This window comes from Aquarana catesbeiana, linkage group LG03 (assembly GCF_042186555.1).
Source record: "Aquarana catesbeiana isolate 2022-GZ linkage group LG03, ASM4218655v1, whole genome shotgun sequence".
Classification (NCBI taxonomy): Eukaryota; Metazoa; Chordata; class Amphibia; order Anura; family Ranidae; genus Aquarana; species Aquarana catesbeiana.
This window is the reverse complement of record NC_133326.1, coordinates 502,717,473-502,725,330: the sequence shown is the minus strand read 5'-3', so window position 1 is coordinate 502,725,330 and position 7,858 is coordinate 502,717,473. Positions and strand designations below refer to the sequence as shown.

General features: G+C 43.2%; 1 protein-coding gene across 1 annotated transcript in view; it reads left to right on the top strand.

Annotated features, from left to right (window-relative positions):
* Positions 1-3,255: 3,255 nt before the first annotated feature.
* The window catches only part of LOC141132548 (protein NDNF-like), a 74,764-nt gene continuing 70,161 nt past the window's right edge, over positions 3,256-7,858 (top strand). The window contains exon 1 of the mRNA XM_073621102.1: positions 3,256-3,458. The gene's annotated coding sequence lies outside the window, so the exon portion shown is untranslated. The remainder of the gene's footprint in view (positions 3,459-7,858) is intronic.

Sequence of the window (7,858 nt, the reverse complement as noted above, 5' to 3'; positions counted from 1 at the left end):
ATATGTCTCACATGCAAAACTCCACTGTAATCATAAAGTGATGAGTGAAATAAATAAACTAATAAACCAAAAGTGTAATGAGTGATATTAAAGACTCGTTTTTTTATTAAGATCGTCCTTATTAGTGAAAAATCTTCCAACACAGCAATTGTGCAGTAAAAGTTCCAAAAAGAAATTTATTAATAGTATAATAGTGCTTCAGAGAAAAGTTCCAGTTGCTGAATCAAAGTGCCCAAATCATGCCGTGAAGTGCCTCGGTGACCCCCAATGTGGTTGCGCTCACCTTAGAGCGTGTGACACAGTGTTCAGCTGCGTCAATACACTACACAATAAATGTGAGTACCCCAGTGTGGGGATTGGGTGTAATTTCAATAAAGCATTTAACGGTATCACACTATATAGCCCTTCTCTTTTTTTGGTATGATGTTTGTGGAGCCATAGAGAGTCTGCTTGGAGAATCATCTGGTATCAATCATTGAGCCCAGGGGTGGCTCCACAGCGTGTACTGACGCAGCTGAACACTGTGTCACACGCTCTAAGGTGAGCGCAACCACATTGGGGGTCACCGAGGCACTTCACGGCATGATTTGGGCACTTTGATTCAGCAACTGGAACTTTTCTCTGAAGCACTATTATACTATTAATAAATTTCTTTTTGGAACTTTTACTGCACAATTGCTGTGTTGGAAGATTTTTCACTAATAAGGACGATTGGAGTCTTTAATATCACTCATTACACATTTGGTTTATTTGTTTATTTATTTCACTCATCACTTTATGATTACAGTGGAGTTTTGCATGTGAGACATATATACAGTATATCATTTATAGTGCAGGTTTTTATTCAAGTATTAATGCTTTGCTGTATTCATTTATTTATTTTTTTATATATGCAAAGGTGTTTTCAGATCCATATTGATTTATTTATTTATGCAAATATGATTTCAGATACGTACTGTTTGCACATTACACTTTGGGATTTACTGTACATGGCACCTTGCTGCACTTTTTGATATATTTATTCATTTAAGTATGCAGAGTTGATTTTAGATCCATATTATCTGCACATTGCACTTTATATCTATTTGTGTGACACCACTAGGGTGTGCGGATACTTACGTTTATTCCTTAGCGCAACGCAATTTTTTGTTTATGTTTCACCGCACGGTTATGAATACGTGTTCTGCGTTTGCATCTGGATATTTATTTTAGTTGGTTTTCCACTTAGGTATTGGATTATTGTGGCTCGCAAGATTTTTTCTCTGACGCTGATCATGTAGGCAGATGGCGGCGACTCGAGTATAAGTCGAGGGGGGCACTTTCAGCCAAAAAAAAGGGCTGAAAATCTCGACTTATACTCGAGTATATACGGTAATAAAATATTTACAAAAATGTGAGGGGTGTACTCACTTTTATGAGATACTGTATCTTAGATGTTCAAGGCTGCAGTTCTGAGCAGCAGGACTGTTGCAGTACTTCAATGGGTAATAGGTGGTGCTGCCTTTAAGAGGTATAGTGCAATATCATAGCTACTAACTGTCCCGGATTTCGAGGGACTGTCCCTGATTTGGAGCAATGTCCCTCTGTCCCTCATTCCTCCTCATTTGTCCCTCATTTTGGTCTGATCTATATAGTTGTATATAAAATGCACTTTATCTATGAAAAAGTGTTTTCCAGCGCTAAACCTTTCATCTGATTTCTAAATTGCTGCATTTTTAAATTCCAAAAGCCAATATAAAGGAATAGTAGTGGTAAAAAAAGCACTTGTGGGTTTAACCAATCTTGTTTTTTTGTACAATTCTCCTTTAAGAGGGCGTGGCAAGGGGTGTGTCTTATGCCTGCATACATTTGCTGATAGGTGTCCCTCATTCCTATCTCAAAAAGTTGGGAGGTATGCAATATGACTTTCAACAGATTTCACAACAGAGTCTGTCAATATGTCACAAAGAGTTAATATATGCCACTCACCAAATCCAAAGTATGTGTAGTGGCAGGTATGCGATGCTAAGCTCGGAAGCGTCAGAGCAGAAATCAGCAGGTCTGGATCTCTGGCGGCTCTGACACTAGGCCCTAGGATGATCCCCTGGCTCAAGCGGACAGTGCATGGACACAGATTGTGGCAGCTTTCCTAGTTCTCTGGAACTGACAGACACTGTCTCTACTGTAATGCACAGCGTTTCCCTGTATCTTCCTCCCTGTCTCTCCCTCCCAGACAGGACCTTTCCTTCTGTACACATCAGTGTCTCTTTCCCAGACTGACCTGTGTTTTTTCCAGGCTTTCTAATTCATATGACCCTCTTCTGCATTAAGGCATACTGGATTTTGTAGTTTTCTGGGTCTGATTAGTAATGGAGTTTCTTCTGGTTGGGACCATGAATCCCAAAGTGCAATGCTCTTAGCTGAAGATGAATCAAGAGTCCACAAAGCTCCATCTTAGGGCATTATTGCTTTATTAAACCTGCACATTTCAGTTACAATGAGTCCCATTACATTTCCATTGAAACAGCTACCTTGTTTTCCTCCTGCTTGAGAAAAACTTTCAGGGCTTTTTATTACAGTCCAATAGAGATTTCTGACATTTTATAAGTCGTGAGGAAGGAGATTTTTTTTTGCTCCTGAAACATGTTGTCTATCACTCGTCTTCCTGTTATCAAATTAATTATGACAATAAAATATTGTGGACTCATAACATTTGGCACCATGTTCTCAGTTTTTTCTTATGATGACAGGACCACTTTAAATTCCAGGGAAGATAGAAGTCTTACGCATATTCCCTAGCTTTTTTTGCCCTAAAATTTACTATGAACACGCTTTGCTTTTATACATACCAAGCGTTTTCTTTGTAATCTTCCACATCATCTATGGCCCCAAGGCATTAACTGCACTAGTTTTACTCTGCTCTGTACACTACTCGTGTCGTTCCACAACTGCTTCCTACATCAAACACATACCATAAGCCCTCTGCTGCTCAGCAACTATTGCGGAACTGCCTATAGTGTCACCTACTACACAATTACCAGCAAGTTCTACCACTGTGCCGAGTGACAGTGACTTTAAGAGATGGTCTCTTCTTAGAAAGAATGCCTGGAAGCAGGTGTGAGGGGAACAGCAGCTAGAATATTGCGACTCTGGCTGAGCCAGTTGAAACTTACTATACATGGGTTAAATAACTTGAAAGTACAGCACATACTTATTATACAGCAAGCATTCCTGTTTTTATCATATGTAGATTTTCACTGATTGCATGCAAACCTACAGGTGTGTCTGCTTTGGGGCGCGGTCAGGTTAGCAGTACATTGCTACATTTCTGTGTGCGGCTCTGAAAGACTAACAGGTAAATAGCCCACAATAGTACATGTAAGCGACTGACCTGGCAGATAAGGGTCTACAGGACCTGAGAGAAGAGGATTGTGAGAAGTTTACAGAACAAGTCCACCAGATACTGCAAGTCTTCTCAGGTAAAAATGTATGGATATTGGATAACGTTAAATCAAGGCTATTCATAACTGTGTTCTAAGTAGTAGCAAGATATTGTTTTAGACATCTCAGGTGACATAGGTGATAATAGGAGAATATAATAAAGTAAGCATGTGTTTCCTTTAATTTTCTTTACAACTTTACATGTTTAGGGGGAAGATTCAAAAAGACATTTGCCACATATTTGCAGTGATCTGTCGGTTGTCGAAAGCCTTGCACTAAATTTGTGAAAATTCTACAATATTTTTTTATTAGTACCGACATATGTGACAAATTGAATTTGTCATCAAGTAGTTCTTATTTGTGATAGTTTTACTGTATGTTTCTATAAGCAAAGTGGTGGTAGGGAAAGTGGTGGTAAGGAATGTGGAGGCAAGGAAAGTGGTGGTAGGGAAAGTGGTGGTAAGGAAAGTGGTGGTAGGGAAAGTGGTGGTAAGGAATGTGGAGGCAGGGAAAGTGGTGGTAAGGAATGTGGAGGCAAGGAAAGTGGTGGTAAGGAAAGTGGAGGCAAGGAAAGTGGTGGTAAGGAATGTGGAGGCAAGGAAAGTGGTGGTAAGGAATGTGGAGGCAGGAAAAGTGGTGGTAAGGAATGTGGAGTCAAGGAAAGTGGTGGTAAGGAAAGTGGAGGCAAGGAAAGTGGTGGTAAGGAATGTGGAGGCAAGGAAAGTGGTGGTAAGGAAAGTGGTGTTAGGGAAAGTGGTGGTAAGGAATGTGGAGGCAGGGAAAGTGGTGGTAAGGAATGTGGAGGCAGGGAAAGTGGTGGTAAGGAATGTGGAGGCAGGGAAAGTGGTGGTAAGGAATGTGAAGGCAAGGAAAGTGGTGGTAAGGAAAGTGGTGGTAGGGAAAGTGGTGGTAAGGAATGTGAAGGCAAGGAAAGTGGTGGTAAGGAAAGTGGTGGTAGGGAAAGTGGTGGTAAGGAATGTGGAGGCAAAGATAGTGGTGGTAAGGAATGTGGAGGCAGGGAAAGTGGTGGTAAGGAATGTGGAGGCAGGGAAAGTGGTGGTAAGGAATGTGGAGGCAGGAAAAGTGGTGGTAAGGAATGTGGAGGCAAGGAAAGTGGTGGTAGGGAAAGTGGTGGTAAGGAATGTGGAGGCAAGGAAAGTGGTGGAAAGGAATGTGGAGGCATGGAAAGAGGTGGTAAGGAATGTGGAGGCAAGGAAATTGGTGGTAAGGAAAGTGGTGGTAAGCAATGTGAAGGCAGGGAAAGTGGTGGTAAGGAATGTGGAGGCAAGGAAAGTGGTGGTAAGGAAAGCGGTGGTAGGGAATGTAGTGGAAACTAAAGTGGTGGTAAGGAAAGTGGTGGTAAAGAAAGTGGCAGTAAGGAATGTGGTGTTTATATTACTCCTCCTCTTCTGCCTGTAATGCCGCGTATATATGATCAGTTTTCTCATCGAAAAAAGATATGACTTTTCCGACGGGATTCCGCTCAAGTTTGCCTTGCATACACATGGTCACGCAAAAGTTCGCTGAAATTACGACCGTCAAGAAAGCGGACGAGAAAATGACGTTCAATGCTTCTGAGCATGCTTCGAATTGTTTCCGAGCATGCGTAGGGATTTTGCCCGTTTGAATTGCCACAGACGATCGCATTTTCGGATAGGAACTTTTCCCGACCGAAAAATTGAGAGCATGCTCTCAATCTTTTGCTGGCTGGAAATCCGCCAGCAAAAGACTGATTGAGCATACACACGGTCGCATTTTCCGGCGAAAAACTCTCATTGGTCTTTTGTGGGCCGAAATTCCGACCGTGTGTACGCGGCATTAGGCTCAATTCACACTAATGTGGTTTTTTATGCATTTTCCATTTTGCTGAAATGCAGGGAATTTTTTTTAACATGGGTTCCTATGAAACACTTTCACATCAATGCATTCTTGTACCTCTGCGCTTTTGGAAGGTGTCCGGGACTTTTTTCCGTAAAAATTGCATGTAATAGACTTCAATGGAACTGCATCCAAAATGCAAATACCGAGTTTTTACCGCGATTTGTGTTTTTTGGTATTTTTTTTACACTGTATGTAGCTGGTTGCTAAGGAGAGTGCCAGGAAGCCGGCCGCCGCATCCTTAACAACCGATGAGTCATCAGCTGTCAGCGGGCTTCTCTGCTGACAGCTGAATGTAAAAAATAAGAATCAGCGGCTAAAAAAAGTGTGAAAAAAAAACTGTGCGGGGGTCCCCCCAGGTCCATACCAGGCCCTTGTCTGAGCATGCAGCCTGGCAGGTTAGGAAAGGGAGGGGACGAGCGAGCGCCACCAACTCCTGAACCATACCAGACTGCATGCCTTCTTCAACATTAGGGGGTGGGTGCTGTGGGGCAGGGGGGCTCTTCGCCCCCTATCCCAAAGCACCTTGCCTCCATTCACCAAAAAAAGTAGTGTAATGTGACAAAAGACAATAGACAGTTTTTGACAAGTCCTTTAGTAAAAATGTCTTCTACTTCCCCGTTTCTTCCTCCTCCGGGCTTCTCATTCACTCGCTTCTTCTTCCGGGCTTCTCCTTCTCCCGCTTCTTCCTCAGGTCTTCTCTTTCTCCCGCTTCTTCTTCCGGTCTTCTTCTTTCTCCGGTCTTCTTTGTCCGGTCTTCTTAATCCGCCGCCGCTCCCGCTGACAACCCGCCGACGATGCTGAATCCTGCAAAGCTGTCTGCGCCGATGTCAAGCATTTCTTAGATAACTATGGGGCGTGGTCATTGGATGATGTCTTCCGGAGGCCTCGCCCCCTTGTGACCTCACCACCCGGGGCATGATGGGTCTGTGACATCACAAGGGGGCGGGGTCTCCGGATGACGCCATCCGATGGCCACGCCTCATAGAAATGCTTGACATCCGCATGGACAGATCAGCAGGGTGCTTTGGGGTGGGGGACACAGACCCAAAGCACCCACCCCCCCCCATGTTGAGGGCACGCAGTCTGGTATGGTTGGGGGGCACTTGCTTGTCCCCTCCCTTTCCTGACCTGCCAGGCTGCATGCTCGGATAAGGGTCTGGTATGGATTTTGGGGAGGACCCCTCCGAATCCATACTAGACTCAAGGGCCTGGTATGAACCTGGGGGGGGTACCCCACGCAGTTTTATTTTTTTTTTTGCCGGCAATTCTTTTTTTTTACATTCAGCTGTCAGCAAAATGCAAATCGCAGCAAAATCTTCTGGTTTGAGTTTTTGAGAGCAGTTTTCTGGCAGAAAAAAACGCTAAATGCTACTAAACGCTGCTTAACGCTCCTAAGCGCCTGTACAAAAAAGCTCTATATGAGCCTTTTTTTTCTGCCAAAAGAACTGGTGTTTTTTTAAGCCCTGTGTGCATGGACTCTAAAACTCCACCACTTCATAGGAAAGATGTTTGCAACAGTTCTGTCACAGAACAGATTCATATAAAATAGCGATTGATATATATCTTACATAAATATGCTGCAAATTCTACCATACGAATGCGAGACAGATTTTTGAAGCGCCTTTATGACGCTCTTTTTTTATTCCAGGGTATGTGTGTAAATATGGTTAGCAATTAAAGGGGTTGTAAACCCTCATGTTTTTTCACCTTAATGTATCCTATGCATTACAGTGAACAAAACTTCTGACACTGACCGGCCTCCCCAGCCCCCCCATTTTACTCACCTGAAACTGCTCGTTCCCTCGGCGGAGACGCCCTCTACCTCTCTGCCCGGGGTTCTTGGCTCTTGATTGGATAGAATGATAGCAGCGCAGCCATTGACTCCCGCTGCTGTCAATCAAATCCAATTACGCAATGAAGCGCTTCTCCCAGGGGGTTTACTGATGCGAGGAGGAGTCGGTAGCGCCGCCGGGGGACCCCAGAAGACGAGGTTCGGGGCCACACTGTGCAAAATGAATTGCACAGTGGAGGTAAGTATAATATGTTTGTTATTTTAAAAAAACGAAGGTTTACAATCACTTTAAGATAAACTGATATATATACAGTATCTCACAAAAGTGAGTACACCCCTCACATTTTTGCAAATATTTTATTATATCTTTTCATGTGACAACACTGAAGAAATGACACTTTGCTACAATGTAAAGTAGTGAGTGTACAGCTTGTATAACAGTGTAAATTTGCTGTCCCCTCAAAATAACTCAACACACAGCCATTTATTTCTAAACCGCTGGCAACAAAAGTAGGTACACCCCTAAGTGAAAATGTCCAAATTGGGCCCAATTAGCCATGTGTCATGTGACTCGTTAGTGTTACAAAGTCTCAGGTGTGAATGGGGAGCAGGTGTGTTAAATTTGGTGTTATCGCTCTCACTCTCATACTGGTCACTGGAAGTTCAACATGGCACCTCATGGCAAAGAACTCTCTGAGGATCTGAAAAAAAGAATTGTTGCTCTACATAAAGATGTCCTAAGTTATAGGAAGATTACCAAGACCC